Source organism: Taudactylus pleione, unplaced genomic scaffold (assembly GCF_031769625.1).
Source record: "Taudactylus pleione unplaced genomic scaffold, aTauple2 ptg000279l, whole genome shotgun sequence".
Classification (NCBI taxonomy): Eukaryota; Metazoa; Chordata; class Amphibia; order Anura; family Myobatrachidae; genus Taudactylus; species Taudactylus pleione.
Window position 1 is genome coordinate 3,280,642 of NW_028284681.1, and position 20,322 is coordinate 3,300,963.

General features: G+C 42.9%; 1 protein-coding gene across 1 annotated transcript in view; it reads right to left on the reverse strand.

Moving 5' to 3' along the window:
* The window catches only part of CDH22 (cadherin 22), a 273,461-nt gene extending 259,422 nt beyond the window's left edge, over positions 1 to 14,039 (reverse strand). The window contains exon 1 of the mRNA XM_088481938.1: positions 13,843 to 14,039. The gene's annotated coding sequence lies outside the window, so the exon portion shown is untranslated. The remainder of the gene's footprint in view (positions 1 to 13,842) is intronic.
* Between the last annotated feature and the right edge of the window lie 6,283 nt (positions 14,040 to 20,322).

Below are 20,322 nucleotides of genomic sequence, written 5' to 3' on the forward strand. Positions count from 1 at the left end.
CAAGCTGAATGTCATGCCATAATTTGTTTAACATAAGCAAGGAACATGCTCCTTGCTCAGTGTCTTTCCCCATCTGTGTCACCCGTGTCTGTCTGCCCCTCCCCTGCAGACTGTAAGCTCTCACGAGCAGGGCCCTCTTCCCTCATGTGCTTTGTCTTCCCTCACTTTTACTATTATCTCCTCCCCACTGCCTACAACGGCACTTATACTTTGGGCATTATGACTGCTGATGCAGCAATGTTCATAAACTATGTCCATGTCCTGCTATGTGCTGTACTGTAATGACTTTGTTCTTGTTTTGTTCATACTGATTCTGTCTATGTACCTTGTAAAGCGCTGTGGAACGCTTGTGGCTTCATATAAAGGATGATAATAATAATAATATTAATAATAATAAGTAAATACCTTTGTATCCTATATTACCCAATGATTTGGGTGCACAGCTAAGGTTGATTGTGGGGTTTTCCAGGTGGATTGGGGGTAGGGCCTGGATAGAATGTTGTTGCAGCTTAGTGTAATGACATTTGTCACATTTATATTACTTTTGTACACCCAGGTTTATGTTAAACATTTAACCTGTGTTATTATAATAGTATTAAACACACTCTGATGCGGCTAGTCCTAAGTACAATGTAAGTGAATGAACCTATACACATATTTTCTACTTTGCATCCATTTCAATATTACCCGCACATAGTACAGCATGCTGCAGGGAATCATTGGAACGTGTTAATAAATGCGCTTCTAATGCTCTGTTAAGAAAACAACCAGTTTTTTTTAAGCTTGTGTGTTCGTTCCACAACACTGTACAATATACTTTTTCTATTTGTTACAGAAATGCTTATTTCTTTAAATTTCATTCTCTTTGCTTAGCTGTCAAACCCTCCACAAAACCACTGTCATTCCTTGGTAAGAAGCAAGAAACACATGTAGAAGGTATTTCAGCAATTTCAGATAGTAATCAACCACTTATGTAATTGCTTGGAACTGTAAGTGTTCGAGTCCCATGGGAAAAAACACAATCAAAGTGTTAGATTATTATTATTCATCTAAATAAGAATTAGTTGAAATCTGGATACCCCCTCATAAAGCAAACACCCACATCAATTTCTGCTACTTAGCCGGGTGACAGACCACGCAAAATGCTGCTCATTTAATCTAATATATGCTGTCTATAGTTTACAATTCAGATATATAATGGACTTTCACATGGCTCAGTTATGAGATATGTGCGGATGTAGGGGTAGATGTACTAAGTCTTGGAGAGAGAGAAATCAGATGGTGATAAAGTACCAACCAATCAGCGCCTGTCTCTTTACAGGCTGTGGGTGGGATGTACTAAGCATCGCATAAGCGATGCGATACATCCCCCGTCTTCTGGTACATACCGTGGTTCATTACCGCGATATGTACCACAAATATCGCAAAGGACAGCTCTCCCATTAAGATCTGTCCATTGCGATGGCTCCTGACAGATGGACTTCCGAGTTTAACACCCATAAGTCCCTCTGGCGTCCTTCTGCGCATTGCAGCGGGGGGTGATGGGAGGGATCCGAATGGATCCCTCCCAAGAGGGAGCATTCCGATAAGAAGCCTATAGGCTTCTATTGGGTAACCCATTGGGACAAAGCACCGGAATGCGATAACCCCCCGAAAACTGTATTTTCGGGGGTTTTACTGCATCTTGCCCTTAGTTTGAAAAATGACAGTTAGGAGCTGATTGGTTGTTATGTTGGGCAGGATGCACTATGATGAAAAATACGGTCATACCTGCGAAAATACAGTTTTCTTAGGTTTGACTGCATTTCCCATATGCACCAAGTACCTTGAGCATGGACCTGATAGGCAATGCTGCCTAATAGAAGTGTATGGGATTTTTTCAGAGTTTTCCCTGAGAGGGATACACTAGGATCCCTCTCAGGGTCCGCGCAGCTCGCTCATGCGCTGGCTAACGGGTGTATCTGCATGCAAAATACTACGTTACAGTGTCACAGCTGCTGTCCCAGTGTAAAATAGCATTTCGAATGCAGATACACCCACTGTTGCACACAGATAACATAGGCATGCCACATATCATTTTAATCAGCAGGAGCTGCTTGCACATCCTATTCACATCACTTTGTGAATAAAACATATTTGAACTTAAAAAAGTCACATAAAAAACACACTCCGTGCTACCGAGCTGCGCTTCGCTCATGCAATATGTTTAACAATACTTGTAGCGCATAGAGGCAAGATGTATGTGGACACATGTACAGTATACTGGTACTTTCATATTACCAGGAAAGACAAAGTTTATGACACAATATAGTGCTTCTGCCCAATTAATAATATACTTTAAGAAGCCCAGAATATCTAAGAATTTATAGTACTTTATTTCTTTACCATGGTGTATTGTAGCTTAAAATATGCATTTTACAGCTATGCCGTTGCTTACTATACCAGTACAGAGCTAGTGGCTACAAGTTGCTACTGATGCTAATCCTACCTTACAATAAATGTTTAACATGTGTTTCACAGCACTATTTGTGTCATTGAGCAGGCAACACAGCTGAAAGCGATGCCAGGACTTCTGTAAAATCTGTCCTGTGGATAGTAGCCATTGTCAGATTCAGAAGGTTGTTCTCTTATCACATGAAGCAATGCTATATTGCTGGCCATTTCAATAAAATTAAATTCTACCAAAATTATGTTTTAATAATATTTGACTACTGTAGGCAGAGCTCCGTAGATGTGCCTTTAATTTGTTTGCACATAAATTACACTTGGTTGAATACAATGATCCCACATGCATTGTAAAGTAGTTTGATAGGTGAACATTTGATGGCCTTTACATAAGAGCAAGGTGAATAGAGGTTAAACATGCTCGCCATTCTCTCCCGCAAATATCAATGTAATTAGTGATATGTATTTGTAAATGACACCATGTGGGTTTGTTAGGCACTGCCATACTCTCGTACCTGAGCCACACATGCTACTTGATAATTTAAGAGATGAGGTAAGGCCAGGCTCCCATCACAAAGAGTCATATGAACAAGTGCAATCTTAGTGGATTTGTTTTCTGAAAATATAGGGAGACACAGAAGAATTAAACTTATCCAAATGCTTTAAGTTTAGGTAGCAGCATCACTTTGTAAACTGAATGACGGGTCAACCAAGAGACCTCATGCCTAAGCCAAAATTCTGCAAGAACAGTCAACTGTGTAAGTAGAGAGGGAACATTAGTGTCAAAAACTGCGGAAAAATTCAGCAAAATGAGATGTAGTTGGCATGCCGGCGCCGGAATCAGAATTCCCAACCGCTGACATCCCAACAGTATTAGGGTTAGGTTTAAGGGTTAAGTACTAGGGGGAGGGTTATGGTTAGGCTGGGAGGGGTTAGGCATACGCTGTGGGAGGTGAGGGCTAGGGGTAGGGGAAGGGCTAGACAACTTGCCTCCAGGTGTTGGTATTGCAAACCATTAGGGATTGGCATTGTGACCACCGGTCATGTGTGCACCAGCTTCCCGTACCCAACCCAACGGAATATATATCTATATAATAAGAAAGAAAGCGTGTCTACCTGTTTGTCCTTTATACACGACCAGAGTTTTGGTCCACGAAATTTGGCATGGTGGTGTAGTTTGACCAGGATTAAGTTCTTGCCTAGGTTTGCACTTCGTCAGGGCCACATACTGTCACACAATCCCTAAAAATGGGGACACTTTTAAATTACACAGTTTCTGGAGCTAGCTCAAGTGGAAATTGTCAGTCTGCCAAAATCCTGTGTGAAAGCTACAAAAGTATCCTTTTAACCTCACAGTCTGAGCAGTGCTATACTTTATTCATGCAAGTTCATATTAAATCCAGAGTTAGTCCATTTTAAAGTGATTACATATATTAGTCAGCCCTCTGTATTTACATACAAGGGTGTAATTAGAACTTTGTGGGCCACATAGCAAGATCTTAAAAGGGCTCCCCCAGAGATAAAAAAAACACATACATTTGCCCCCACAAAGAGCCCATTCAGGTTATGCCATGCAGTAGTATCCCTTATTCACTACGCCACACAGTAATGCCCCTTACACTACACATTATACCACACAATAATGCCCTTTGCAGATTATGTCACATAGTAGTACTGCCCCATATTACACATTATTCCACACAATAGTAGTGCCCCTTACACATTGTCAGAGAGTACTTCCCCTTATAACATTATGCCACATAGTAATGCCCCTTGCACATTATGCCCCCCCATCCAGCAACTCACCTCCCTCCTGTGTCCCTCCAGCAGCCTCTCGCCTCCCCGTGTGCTATCAGCAGCCAGCAGGTGTGGATTTGGTGCCGGGCCACCAGCTAATTACAGCTGATTCACCAGCAGGTAGTGCCAGACATGGACAGGCAGCACCGGCGCAGTTTGAATTTGGCGCAGACATTGAGAAACAGCGGCGCCGGGTGCAAGGCAATCAGAGCTGGCAGACCAGCAGCCAATCAGGATCAACCACGGCAGATTGGCTGCCGGTCTGCCAGCTCAGATTGCCTCATGAGCGGCGGCGCTGTTTCTCCATGTCTGCCTGCTGGTGCTTCAGCTGTAATAACCTGGTGGATTGGTACCAAATCAACACCATTGACACCCAGGCCCCCCTTAGTGGCCCTGACTGGACCGGTCCACCTTGTGTGCATTACCGGGTACATGGGGAGCGGTGGGCCACAGAGGCACCTCGGGCACCATAGCAGCCGCACCCCTTAATCCCACTGTAGTTACACCACTATTTGCATGCATATAAGAAAATAGTGGGGTCATTTTCAGGATTAATGGAATGGGGTTATAAACAAGGACAATGTAAATAAATAAAGGCAGCAGTTGTATTTCAGGGTCAAGTCTTCAACCCGGACAATGCCGGGTATCACAGCTAGTACTTAAATAAGAGATACGGTCAAACTTCAAACATAACAATTTCAGACTATAACTGAGCTAGGGTCGAGGCAGTCAAGTTGGTCGGGAGGGCCTCAGACTTCTACCCCTTTTACATCAACTTGAAAATCCTGGGTTGATGCATGTGAACGCGCATCAACACTGGATTTTTCTCAGTGTAAATGCATCCACCCAGGTCCAGGGACCCGGGGATCCAACTTGGGTAGTTTGCAGGGTTGACTACGGGTCGTGCCACATGTCGCCTGATTGGCCGGCTTCATAGGCGCTTGGAGATGACATCATCTCCAAGCATCCACTGCAACCAGCGCCTGCCGAGCAGCATGGAGCAGCGCACCCCACCTGCCCTCCCTGCCTCTGGACCACTGCAGAGTGAGGTAAGAGGGTCGGGTAGGGAGGGGAAGAAGCGCTGCTCACATGCACCGGTAGAGCCGGGGCGCCGCGGTGTAAAAGGGGTATGTCGTGGGTCTGATCCATGTTGGAAATGTGTTCCAAATCCCGGGTCAGACCCAGGACTTTGGTATAATAAGGGTATGCATTGAGTTAGAGAGAGGCCTGACTAAACTGGTCCAATATATGACAGGTAGTTCCACCCCTAAGTCCCGGGAAGTTTCCAGAAGCCCATAGTTTAATAGCCAGTAGCTCTATTGCCAACATAAACATAGTGGGGGATAGGGGACACCACTGCCCAGAGCAGTTAGCAATAGGAAAGGCAAAGGACAAAAACCCATTACTAAAGGACCTTGTGGCTGACCATACAAAGCTAAATTAGACATAAAGATTCAACACTGAAAGCAAAACTGCTTCATCAATTCTTGCATATAAAACTATGAAACACCTTTTTGGCATTTTAGGGAAAGTGAAACAAACTCCTCACTGGAATTGTTTATCAATTCAATTATATTGAGCACTTTACAGGTGTTGTCCCATGCTTGTCTATGCATAACAAAGCCAACCTGGGGCTAAAATTAATAGGTGGCTGGTTCTAATTCCCAGCAGTGTTGTGGTGGTTGTGCATCAATTGTTCAACTCACCGATTTACTAATGCCTAAACCTCCAAGAAAGCACACTTCAGAATAGAATTGAAAATCACAGCACTATCAATATTTTAGACTATGCACAGAATAGAATAGAAATGCCAGATTTATCAAGCAGTAGTTTTGAAAACAACCATAAAACAACAAACAAACCCACCCAAAATTATGACTAGGCTTATGCTTATGCTGGGTACAAACCTGGCCAACTTGTCTGCCAACCCATGGATCCACTGACTGAGCGACTAATTGTTATTCCAATATACACTTACCAATCTGCTGCTGGATATGTCTGGATTGACATCACAATTGAGTGGGCATTTAAATTTGCCTGCCTAGTTTAGTGTCGGCGGTCCTTGTAGCAAGTGTATGGGTGGTCGGCAGGTCGCTCGTACATACAGCCAGATGCACCAACCTACTGTATATGCAAGATATATTGCATCGGCTGTACTGCAGGGCCGACACGATACGTCTGTGAACGACGTCGTTCATGGACAAATCATCTGTACACATGTATAGATACACTATGCGACATACCGCATAGTGTGTACCCAGCATTAGACAAGCGTGATCCAACTGTCCTATGGAGAAATATGATATATCTCACCAGACATGACTTGACTTCAACAGAAATTCATAAACAAAAATATAAAACATACAATCAGACCATACATACAAAAAACGTGTTTGAAAATTGACAGTTAGGAGCTGATTGGTTGCTACTTTATATCCGTCCCCTTTATCTCTCTCCAAGACTGAGGTCTATTTACTAAACCTTGGGTGGAGATAAAGTGAACGGAGATAAAGTCCCAACCAATCAGCTCCTGCCATGTCACAAGCTGTGTCTGAAAAATGACAGTTAAGAGCTGATTGGTTGGTAGTTTATCACCGTTCGCTTTATCTCCATCCAAGGCTTAATAAATAGACCCCTTAGTACATAGACCCCATAGCCAATAACCAGAACAAGAAACAAGACAACTTTTGCAATAACTTATATCTTTCACCTACTACTTTACTCTTATCCATGTAAACTCTTCACAAACCCACAATTTGTAGGTGAGCATCTTCCCTGTTCTGTTACCAGCTGAATAAAACATTTGGCCAAGTTCACCTATGTACAGGACAGGATGAGCTTTTGAATTTGAATCCGGAGAGAATTCAATTCTTTCTTAAGAGCTTTAGTACAATTCCGTTTGTGAAGGGCTTCAGTGTGGGAACGTTTGGATTCCAAATTTGACTGGCTAGGCCTGTTGGCGTTTAAATCGGGAGCCGACCTGTATAGCCACATCTCTCATGATAGCTTTCAGTGTGCACCAAACGGTAGAGATGGAGGTATGCCATATCAAGGCTGCAGCCTGCTGAGTAGATGTGGGCCGCGGCTTTCAGCATCCCAGAACTCCGCAGAGCAGCATCCACAGAGCGGCAGCAAAGCAACTTGTAGGTGGACTGGAAGGGAGACAGAAGATGGGAGACCAGTCCCTGGACACCACAACAGCAGCAATCTGCTGATACAAACCGCCATAGACAGTCTGATGCAGGAGACGGAACAAAGCACGCTCACTCCCACTGCACACCAGGCTATGCCTCCTTGACATGATCATTTTGATAAATTGACAATAAATAATAATTTCTTACTACTGTATTATAAGAAATTTTATTTTACAGGGACATTTTATGAAAATTATAAATATAGGTAACTAAGTATGTTTATCTATAGGACAACTCATGCTTATAAGTATTTCATCCTATTTAATCAAAATTAGTGAGCAGAAATGTAGCAAAATTACACTGTGATCCATTAAATTATCTGGTAAAATAACGGTCCTTAATTCTTTAATTTAAGAAGGATTGACTGTGTTTTGCTGAATGAACACAGGACTTATAGAAAGAAATTGGCTCTTACACACGGATGCTGCTCTTCCGTCTGCATTTAAGATCAACTCTGTTTACCAGGCTTTAAATAGAACAAAAAAGGATCTTAAAATAAGGATAACTGATCCCTATGCATAGTAGGTAAACATAATGCTAAAAGTAACGGAATGGATATGTAATACCGGCAGTCGGGATGCCTCCTGTTAGAGCTGAAACTAGGGGGGTGCGGCCGCACAGAGCACAGGGCTCTGTGGGCAGCACAGTCGACACCCCAGGGCTCCTGCTTGTGACTGCAGCGTGTCTGTAACGGCGCCCTACAGCCAGCATCGCAGCAGCAGTGCTGCCTGTAGCGTCCCGCAGACACTACACGCAGGCACCCTGCCATAAATACAGTTGCCCGGAGCATCTTGAAGATGCTCTGGGCACTGCCTGAGCTTCAAATGCTGGCAGCCCCACCCCCAGTCATGATGTCACTCGCAAAAGGGGCGAGGCCGGCACAGGGCACTCAGAGCGCTAGCTACAGCTCTGCATCCTGTCAAAAACAGACAGCGGCATCCTGATGGTCGGTATCCTGACAGGGGTCGGGTAAGTATACTAACCTTCCCCCCTTCTCCCCCTATCCCTTACCCTCCCTTCTTGTAGCCTAACCCTCCCCACCCGCACCCTAACCCTTCCCGTTAGTGCCTAAACCTAAGTCTCCCACCTTCGTCCCTGAGCCTAACCCTCCCCCAATTAGTGCCTAACCCTAACGCCCCCCAGTGGTGCCAAACCCTAACCCCCCCTCCCTAGGGATGCCTAACCCTAACCTCCCCCCCCTCCCCGCGGCTAACAGCTAAGACACCCAGCTTACCTCGTTCGAAATGCAGTCTGTCTAGATTCCGGCATCGGGATTAAGATAGGCGTCAGTATTTTGTCGCCCAACTTAAGTCCCATGTTGGGCTTGCACTGTCGAGATTTAGACCGGCAGCATCCCGTCCGCCGGTCTGCTCACTACTATACATCCCAAAGTAACACAGGAATAAAATCAAACATTTGAAGAACAGTACAATTAACATTAGGTTTCCATCCTTTGTTGTATTACCTTGCTGCATTTGCTTTGCCTGGAATAATTTTTTTTATGTTAACACTTTTTGGAAGAGAGCTTTTCATTTGGTTGCATATAATTTTAAATCTATTTTATTGGCTGGGTTTTAGACAGAATAATGGGTGAATAATGGGTGAAAAAATAATCACAAAAATTACATTTCCTGAACTATGGGCCTGATTCAGACCCACTCGAGAGCGCACAGCGCTCGGAAGCGGGTCGATGGTACCCGACTGTGCATGCACCACCTCCGGCGTGCGCATGCGCGAGACCTGTACCGCGACAGCAGCTCCGATGTTGATTGACAGCTAGCCCCGTTTTGTAGGTCGGGGAGAGGGGGTGGCTGCACAAACGCAGGCGTTCCCTTAGAGTCGCCTGGCGTTTGTGGCCGGCCATACTGACATCACTCATGATGTCAGTAGTGGACTTCCTGCTCTATTAGAGCAGGAAGTCCACTCAGGCTTGCGAGAGCTGAGACCCTACCACAATAATCGCGACCATCGCCAGGTCGATTGCAAAAGCTGTGGGTCATCACCCACAGTTTAGCGAGCAGCCTGGAGGCCGAAAAAAAAACCCAAACCCCGCCCTGATTCAGAGAAAACAGCGACCACCTCTGAATCATGCCCTATGCCTTTGCTTATGTTTAGCAATTATTACCATTGCTAAACTCCAAAAAACAGCCAAAAATGGTATCATATTGATATACTGAGTATGGGAATCCAAAGAAAATGTAGTTTTCCAAGATCTGAGTTAGTTAAAGTACCAGATGCATTGATATAATGTTGTTTAATTTTATTAAATTGCTTTGTTTTATACCAAGGGAGACTATTTGCAGCACTTACAGTACTGTATATACTCAATGCAAACCTGATCTAATAGAAACTATTACAGCAATTAATATTTGATCCATGGCTTGTTAGTACTGCATTGCATGGAGGTCTGGTTCAGGCATCCTATTAAGGTAACATGCTATGTCTACCCTGCAAGGAATTCTATGTGGAATTTCTTGTTAAAAATAAAAAAGCCATGACATTTAAAACGCAGCTTACAGCTTCAACACTGTTTATAATGATCGAGGACCAGGTGCTAATCTGTCTCATTCCAATTGTCAATATACTTTAAATAAAGCACAAGAGGAGCATTAAGCATAATAACATATACATAGATAGTCATGAGCTAGCAATTACAGCTAGAATGGATACAGGAATGAATTCCATGTATGAGTAAAGCTGGGTACACACCTATACAATCGTCGGTCCGTTCTTTTGATTTTTACCTGTTCTTTCAATATTGAAAGAGTGTGTACGCACCTTCCATCATGAGATTTGTATGATGAAAACTAGTCGAATCGAGGGATCGCATCTTATGTGCAGTTTCATATTCACTCGATTCGACCAGGCCAGATTGGACTGAAAGTGCAGTGTGTACGCACCTTCGTCCATTCTTGCGATTCTGTGGGTAATACAATAATTTCCTTATGATTTTTTGGCAGTTGGAATTGAAGGGCGCAAGTATGATTGTATAGGTGTGAACGCGCATATCGGCACTGTGGTCGGGACTTCCGATCGGGAGGGAAGTCGATGGAAACATTGCATTGAAAGAGTGTAGCAGTGTACCCTGCTTAAGCCAACAGCAGAAGATTCCGCTGTAATAAATAACATCAGGGTCATACGAGGTGGATAGACACAAGAGAGGGTAGAGAGGACCCTGCCAGTAAGAACTTCAATTATACTGTAAATTATTACTATATTAGAAGTCATCTACAATTTCTGTAACCAGTAAAAAGCACTTGGCCTTAAGCTTGCAATTTTATGGCCACAACTCATATGTGACTTCTTATAGCGTCATATATTACAGTAGGCAACATTTTACCAATATATAACTTGTTTTATGTACTGTACTGTAAGTTTACTTTAAATTGTTATTGGAATATTGTATGATTAGGGCCATTTATGTTAATACTTTGCAAATTAAATCAATCATTTTAATTTCCTGTGTCCCATGGGTCTTGGTGCAAAAAGAGGAAAACTGATTAGTGTTTCCTACTAAAAACACCTGATCATAAGAAGATACTTGTCCTATACCTGGTCAGATCTCATTTTGTAAAGGTAGGGTATGTCTGCCTATTTGTTTTCTGCCGTATTGCTTTCACACAATATTTCTGTGAGACTTTTTTCAATATTCATTTTTATATTGGCATAAATGCAAATGGAGTCTCAAGTATTTTGGCAAGTTCATTTATTACTCGCAAATCACTGATTTTGGTACAAATACAGACTTGTATCAAATATACTCACTCAACACTTTCTAGTTATGACATGTTCAATTGTTACACTGTTGACACCTATGGGGATGACCTATTGTTGGATGTTTTTTTTTTTTTTAAAGAATAAATAAGCAACTTGTTGTCTGATGCACTCACACATAATACTATTCCAATTATACATGAGTCACTGAACAGAAATTAAATTAATCAAAGCTTGGCCAAGATAAGATAAGATAAGAATCTGCCATTTCACAGCCTATGCACTACTCTGTTTTCAATACACCTACTGTAAGAGATCTGTAGCACTAATATCACTTATGATCTGAGTTATCTACAGTGGTGTAAATGCAAACTGGTAAGGCATATATTATTGGCAGGAAGAAAACTTGCAACAACTGTAGACGTCCAGGTGCACAAAGAAATAATGAATCCACTTACTTTTAAAACATATGGTGGTGAGGTGTGTGGACAATAGATAAAGTGCAATGTTCGGCAGACCTGGAAAGTATATGTCTGTATTACAGTAATATATAGGAAAATAGATACTCTTTGATGTGATTTGCTTAGTACATTTACGAAGAAAAAAAATTATTTATGCTGATGCTTGTTAGTATCTTATGTGCAACTGACTTGTAGAACATGCAACATATTTTTATTTTGGTCAAATAAGAAATCCTAGTTGTGCCAAGTCTGTACATTCTCTTATTTCTGTTATATTACACCTTGTATTTAACATGGATCTCAACAACATATGTATGTATATATATATATATATATATATATATATATATATATATATATAATGTGTGTGTGTGTGTGTGTGTGTGTGTGTGTGTGTGTGTGTGTGTGTGTGTGTGTGTGTGTGTGTGTGTGTGTGTGTCTTTTGTTCTAATTTAGGGTGAAGTGACCTGTCACTTTCCTTGTATGGATATACTGAATGTATACAATGTACACATGGCAAATAGTTTGTTAACTTGTTAACTTCCACTTTTCTGGTGATGTTGATCTGACATAGCACATCACTGATGTACATCAATTGTGTTGTGAATAATAATTTATATTTAGTAGACTATTTTAACAAATTTAGTTACGTAATTCTCAAAAAATAGAGGTAAACTTGCACTAATACAGAACAGCACCACCCACTGTGGGAAAATATCATTATGGGGACCTACAGTGACTGATATCAGTACAGTATATATTGCCTATGTCAGTATACATTACCTGTGTCAGTATATATTTCCTGTTATGCCTTTCAAAGACATATATAGTTTCCATCTACATTGAATTTTATTAGATATGCTTTCATTATTTTTTGTACTGATGTCAACTGTTTTGTCATGATGTAGATTACATTTTGGATGTGTTATCAACCGCTGCCTTTTTACTACATTCAACAGGTAATGGGTTTCACACCTAGAAGCAATCTGTAATTGTGATTCTGACATACCGTACATGTGATAGTGGCTGCCTTGCTGAGACATGCTGTTTGTGACAACGCTGTAACAAAGATGTTTGTTTGCTGTATATACAGTAACACAAAGTTTGTTTTGTGTTGCAGGAACACATGAATAATTGTGTGCTGCTTATACACACGATCTGGTTGTATTTGTGTGACAGATGGTGTCATAAATATTATTGATACATTGCAGTCTTACAACACATGTTTTGAAAATTATGTATCATGTTTATTTTGTTATACACTTTATTCAGGTTTTAGTATTGTTTGATGCAAGCTAATTCTGTGACATATGATGAAGACAGAGCATCATGGAACATATGTATTGAACCAATAAATGGACAGCTAAACATTGCACATTTTGCCTTATTGTAGTAACATGGACCTGGACACACTGAAACGTGCAGTGTTGTGGTGATGGGTTGTTCAGTAAAGGTCCAGACATATTTAATTTGTGAATAAGAAAAGGTTGCATTGTTGGGGCCCCTTTAACTGTGTAACTAAGTTACATTGTTTGGAACATTGTGTGCTAATATATATATATATATATATATATATATATATATATATATATAAACATGCAGTGGGAGCAAAAAAAAAACCCCACTGCATTACTGTGACATTTGTGTTTTGTGACCATGGCATATGTTGTGCATTGTACTGTATTTATGAGTATTGTAGTCGTGTCATAAGTAGAGAGAATTATGTTGCTTCACATGCCTAATATATGTATGACTGTGGCACAACCTGTGAATTGTGTCTTGTTGGTACAGTACATGTTGATGGTAGTGTTACTGCCATGCAGTTTGTGATGTATTGCTGAGGCATACAGATAGGGCTCTGAAATGTGGTATACTGCATGGCTTTACAGGAAGTTATTGTGTCTTAAAATGTTTACAAGACATTGTGATGAGAAAATATATGACTGTCAACCTCCCCCTCTGCTGATACACTTTTAACATGTTAAATATCCACCCACCTACAATCAGCAATATACATACATAGACATAAATATGTACATTAATGTATAATAACACATATTGGTAAAATAAAATAAAATCCAATGATAAATACATTTAAAAAAAACAGCCCTATAGGGAGTAATATATTGACATGTGCTGCTATAACGGAGCACAGCCACCTATTCTGTACACACAGACATATTCACGCAGAGCTCCCTCCCTGTGCCTGCACACAGTACAGTCCTTCCTACCTTCTCAGCCTCTTATCTCCTGATTTGGGGTCCTACAGTTGGGGGCTAGCAGACAGGTTGTCTCTTTCACACTCAGCTGGCATGCTCCAATCCCCATCCCATGCTGTGTTGCAGAATGTCAGAATGAGCATCCAGCTCTGTCTGGGCAGGGGGACTGGGAATGTGCATGAGACAGAAGGAGCCGGGATTCAGTCCCTTCTCTCCTGTTCTCCCCTGCTGGAGACTCGGGGAATGCACAAGGAAAGGAGCAAGATGTGAGACTTGCTTACTGCTCACTGAGATGGGCTGGAGGAGGCCACTGGATGCTGTAGGGGGGATCTGATTCCCTGGAAATATCTTCACTGTAACAAACTCATGGGAAAGGCTGTGAAGCCTCCCTTAACCTTTAACTCTTTTATTTATCACATTGCTTTCTTCAAGATATTAACTATATAGTGACTATGGAGATTAGCCACATATTGCACAGCAGTGTCATGTTGCCCCTCTGGAAGTGACTTGGTTAAGTATTGCTTTTTGATCACATTAGGTGGGGGGCGATTACCTTTTCCTCTTGCTTATTCTCCACCCAATTCCACTTTATTCTGATGCAAAATGATGTGCTCTCCAGTTCCTCTTGACAGCTCACATGTGATAACTTGTATTAGATTTAAAAAAAAAAAATAAGCATGACTTGTTTTAACAAGTCATAAATGGAGATAGATTGGTGAGAGCCCACTTTCTCCTCAGTAAGGCGGCTGGGCTTTTTATTGTGACTCACACTACCGGTGAGGTGACCTCCTGATCCTGAGCATTTCTTTGTGCAAGTGAAATGAGGACTCAACATACAGAGAAAACATAACGTCAAATAACTCAGCCTCCACAAAGCCATGAAATATATTACCAGAAGGGAGAAAGGAGTGACAGACACAGAGCAATGTGCTGTTTGCCAAGGACAGAGTGACATCCCTCACTGTTCATTGCCCTTAGGAAGCAAGTGCAACTTTGTGCTGCTAGACTGCTGCCCGGTGTAACCCCTGCATAACCATCCATGGACATCTTGTATAAGCATGTCCTCAGCAGACACCATAGGCTATATTAGGCTTTTCTATCAGTCTGTTAAGGCAGCAATTTATCACTGTGATTTGACTGACAATAGATTCCAGAGGTTTTAGTTAGCATTTTGGAATGTTGTGCAACAAAATATACACAGGAAGGATTTACAAACACAGTATACTGCATTCCACAGGAGCTCTGGAATTATAGGAGCAATCTACCTGCTGCTGTGGAACTACATGTCCCAAAATAACCTACCAGCTAGAATCTGTTTGGGCTTGTAGTTCAGCAAAAGCTGGAGAGCTCAGATGGACTACTTCTTCATCTGCTGCTCACGAGTGGAAGCACTTCTAAGAAAAATACATCATAATGATCTGTGCAGGCTTTGTTGTATTGAAATGTTTTGAAAGGGTGAAAAAAAATCTAAAAAAAATGTGTGCACTCCCCGCTAGAAACCATGATCAGCCCTGTGCCTCTGAGTTTAGGCTGGTATTAAAAAATAGGGTGGAAATCAGAGTGGGTCTATTTTCCAATAACCAGTACCAGGCTGAACCAACCAGTGGGCTGATGCTATGTCGGTATGATTTACCGCCAGACCCTTGCCCGGCGTTTGGAATCCCGACACCAGGAGGCCGGCAGAGGAGGAAATGCCGATCGTCGAAGGTAAGTATTGGCTAACCTATATCTAACTCCCAAACCCTAACCCTCCTTTAGGGTGCCTAACCCTAACCTTCCCCCCCAGTGCCTAACCCTAATCCCCCTCTAAGTGCCTAAACCTAACCACCTAACCCCCCTTCCCTGCCGCCTAACCCTAAGTCCCTCCCGGGGGTGCCTACCCTAGCCATCCTTCCCCCAGCCTAACCCTAACCTCCCGGGGTGGGGGGGTGCCTAACCCTAAGTCCCCCTCGGGAGCCCTAAACCTAACCCCCCCCTGCGGCTGTCCGCAGCGGTGCCCGGCATCACTTCGATCGGGATGCTGGGCGCCGGTCTCCCAGCGTCGGTAAAATGACAGGCGTCTAGATTTAGACTCCTGTCATTTAACCCTCGCCGGGATAAAGCAGTCGGGAAGCCGGCTGTCGGGATTAGGTCCGCCGGCTTCCCGACTGCATACCGATGCTATAGCAGGGGGGACACAGTGTGGGATGGCAACCATCCTAAACCTGGGAAGCCCAGGGCTGGAATTCCTAGGGAAATGGGGGCCCCCTAAATATATGGGGTTACCCCTTCCCAAGAACAACCAGTCCTGGGCTGAAAACTCTTCTCCGCACCCCCTGGGCTTTGGGTGCGGAGGTAATAAGTAAATGAAAGAATTAAATAATATTAATATTTAGAGTTGGCCAACAGGTCCCAGCAAGCCTACCCTGGCATGATGGCACTTGTCGAATTACAAGTGCCAGCATGGTCGGAAATTAAGTGCCCGCTGGCACCTGTAGTCCACTTGCAAAAAAATAAACAAAAGATAGGACACAGACACCAAATGTTGAAGTCTTTTGATAAATAATAACACCCGCACATCACCTTCTTTCACCAATTTAATACTCACAATATGAAGGGGTCATGTCCTCTCCGGTCTACTCTATAGCATTGTGAAAAAACAGAAAAATGTCGCTACTGCTCCACCCAGGTCTCAGTCGCGAATGAACAGTCTCTCGCTGACACTTCCCATAGGAATGAATTGGGAAGTGCTGATTGGTCAGTTAGCAGCTCTTCCCACGCTCTGGATGATTTTGAGGAGGAGGGGGAGCTTTTTTTTTTGAGATCCCCACTTCCCTGATTCTCTGGGTGGAGAATTTTGGGTCTGGTTGCCATTATTGCAGGGGGACCACATGCTGTGCATCCCAGAGCCGTAACTAGACTTTTTGGTTCCCTGTGCCAGAAAGAGCATTGGCGCCCCCCTCATTTTTCAAAGGGACATAATGCACCCAAACAAGGGCCATGGCTTCATGGGGAAGGGCCAGGGAAGAGATAGGAGAAGCCAGTAGATGCTGGGGATGAAATTAGAGGAAGCTACAAGTGAGAATGATAATAAACAGAAATTTGACAGGCCCAAACAGCGCCCCCTGACCTGTGGTGCCCTGTGCAATGGCACCGGCCGCACTACCCTAGCTACGGCCCTGGTGCATCCCCCTGCTATAGCATCAACCTCCCAGCTGGTTTAGTCTGGTGGTAGTTATTGGAAAATAGGGGGGTCCCCTCGCTATTTCCCTGATTTTTTTTTACTACAGCCTAGGCTCAAAGGGCCGGGGATGATTATGGATTTGGTCTATTATTTGGGTGGGTTGGTCAATGTTTTTGGGTCGGTTTTGGTCAGCTTTGCAAGCCGATGCTTATTAAATCTGTTCTTTGTATATTTGTCTATGTAAAATAATTGATAGTTGGTCCGTTGATCTAAAGTTAGTCATTTTTCCATCAGTTTGCCTTTAGTAAATTTACCCTCGTAATTTCAAAACCAACGAAAAATTATAAAAAAAAACAACCTTGACCTTTATTAAATTTAACCTCAGGTTTCTTTAGGCACTCCTAATTCTAGCATATTAGGTGGACCCCACGTGTATGCACAAGTCTGTCTGGTACAAGGCTAGCGTGTATGCACAAGTCTGTCTGGTACAAGGCTAGCGTGTATGCACAAGTCTGTCTGGTACAAGGCTAGCGTGTATGCACAAGTCTGTCTGGTACAAGGCTAGCGTGTATGCACAAGTCTGTCTGGTACAAGGCTAGCGTGTATGCACAAGTCTGTCTGGTACAAGGCTAATCTCATGTGACTATTAATTTATAAATCTTTTTTCCATATTGTGATAAAATAAATTAATTATGGGAGATTTGATTGACAAGTAATTTTTTTTTTCGCTCTTAGAACATGAAAAGGAGCCACAAAATACAGGATCGAATAGCATAAATGCTGGGGATTTTTGACTTGTGACTATAACACTGCAAACCGGAACTTAAAAATGGGTCATTGCCAAGTGCATTTGGCTATTTGCTAATGCTGTACATTTCAATGAGGCTGAAGTTGGTTCTTATTCAGTTTGTTATGCACCAATATGCAATTGATGTATTCCATGGATTACAAACTTTGGGATGCTGATTTCTCATTGCACATTATTATTAGACACACATGTTCGGCAGCGCTTTACAGAGAATATGCCATTCACATCAGTCCCTGCCCCAGTGGAGCTTACAATCAATGGGCCTGATTCAGCAGCGTACACAATTGCAACTACGTACACAGATTGGCCAATTGTTCAGTATTGCACATGGGTATGCACTGCGCATGCGCTACAATTGCACTGTGATTACGCACGCATATAGGAATCCATCGCAAAGTGAGTGACAGGCTGTGAGCATTTGGGGGGTGACGGGGGAGTGGTTGGAGAAACGCAGGCGTGTCTGTCCGTTTGAAAGCCGTTGCATGGGCGTGCATAAATCAGCCACTGCGATTGCATACGCAGCTTGAGTCCTTAGTGCGTGTGACAAGACTTGCAATTTTTGTGACGGGTCAGACTTGCTGTAATTGTGCATGATGGGCCGATGTGCTTCGATGTTACTGATGTTTTCACAGGACTGCGAGGTATTACGCATGTGAGAAAGCAGTAGTGGGTGTCTCTATGGTGGCTGAGCTGTGGCAGGCATTAGCATATTTTCACAGCTTCATTGCGTGTGATTCTGAAAATGCGATCGCAGTTGCGATCCATACGGAATCTTCCCTAATCCATGCACACACTAGGTATAATTTTTTGTCAGGAACCAATTAACCTGCTGTTATGTTTTTGGAATGTGAGAGGAAACTAAAGCAAAACGGAGAATATACAAACTCCATACAATTAGTGTCATGGTGGGAATCAAACCCAAGATCTCAGTGCGGTGAGGCAGTAACACAAGTAATTGTCAATACAGTACATAGAAAATAATGGAATCTAACCTACTGTAAATAGAAAAGTTATTGGTATAATTGCTATCACCAATGTAAGAACAGTTTTGAGTATTTTAATTAATATCCAATGTTTTCAAATAGTTGAGTGATTTTGCTTCAGCCCTTCCCAGGGGTTCGGGCCGCAAGGCCACATCCCTACCCGCAAAGCCACCACCCTGTCCAGTGAGGCCACGCCCCTTTTGCCACTGCGCGACTTAGCAGTGCACACAACATCCCTCCCTGCACCAGGTATCACCTCAGTGTGGGACGTCACTGGTAGGAAGATCATCAGTTGCGGCATTAGAGAATGCAGACACTGCTGCGGCAAAGGAGCGTGCACCTCTGAATTAGGGTAACAGTGACTTGAAAAATTATTCAGTCCCCAACACATTGCAGATTCTGAATTTTAAACAGATTGAGTAGGATTTTTATACTGATTCATAAAGTAGTGAGTACCATATTAAATCACAATAAATATTCCAAACCCGTTACCCAAATTGATAATAAAAATATACAGAAAAAAATTGCAATTTCATTATCAAATTTTCACAGGTGCAATAAATTATCTCAAGAATTTCTGACATTAAACAAGCTACACGAGTTACTGTCTGTTACGGAAGATAATGTACAGTTTCGGCAAGTCTCACCCTAACCATCACAATTGGGACTGCCTTGTCCCAATATACCTGACAGTTAAGAGATATGCTAATTTACTGCTGATATAAAGGAAAAATAAAGAATTCTGCTTTATGTTGTCAGTATCTGTATTTTTTTTTGTTGCACTACAGGTCCCAGCAGGCCCTGGATGCTTACAGTTGTAAAAACATCAGCATACTCTGGCAGCTATGAGAATGTTGGCACTTCTACAAGCGCCGGCATATATAAAGAGTTTAGAGCTGGCATGGTTTGCTGAGACCAATTGTGCTCATCTAAAAGTTCTAATATCGATCTTCAAAATTTGTATTATTCTAACTAGGGGTGAGCGGGTTCGGATTTCTGAAATCCGAACCCCCCCAAGCCCCCCCGATCCGAGTCCGATCCGAGTCAGGCTCGACTTTTCCCGCCTGACTCGGATTCTGAAATCGAGGCAAAACGTCATCTTCCCGCCTTCCGAGTCTCGCGGGTTTTGGATCCTAAATAAGGTACCCACGTCGGCGCCATTTTCTCACTCGGCTGTGGACAGTGAAGAGGGAGGGTGGGAGTTAGGGCTGGCTGGGCTGTGTAGTGTAGTGTAGTGCTGCTGTTGTCCACTACTTCAAAGTCCATAGGGGCTGGCTGTGTTGTGCTGTGCTGCTGTTGTTAATAGGGGCTGTGTCCACTACTTCAAAGTCCATTGGTGGCTGGCAGGACTTTGTTGTGCAGTCAGTTGTCCATAGGGGCTGTGTCCACTCCAAAGTCCTGTGCAGTGTCCCAGTCCTAAAGGGGTGCTGTAGTGTTGTCCAGGGGGTGCTCTGTCCATCAGGGTGCTCCCCCAAGTGCTAAAAAAATAATATTTTTTTTGTGTTTGTGAATTGTGTGCGCAGTAGCCGCACGTGCAT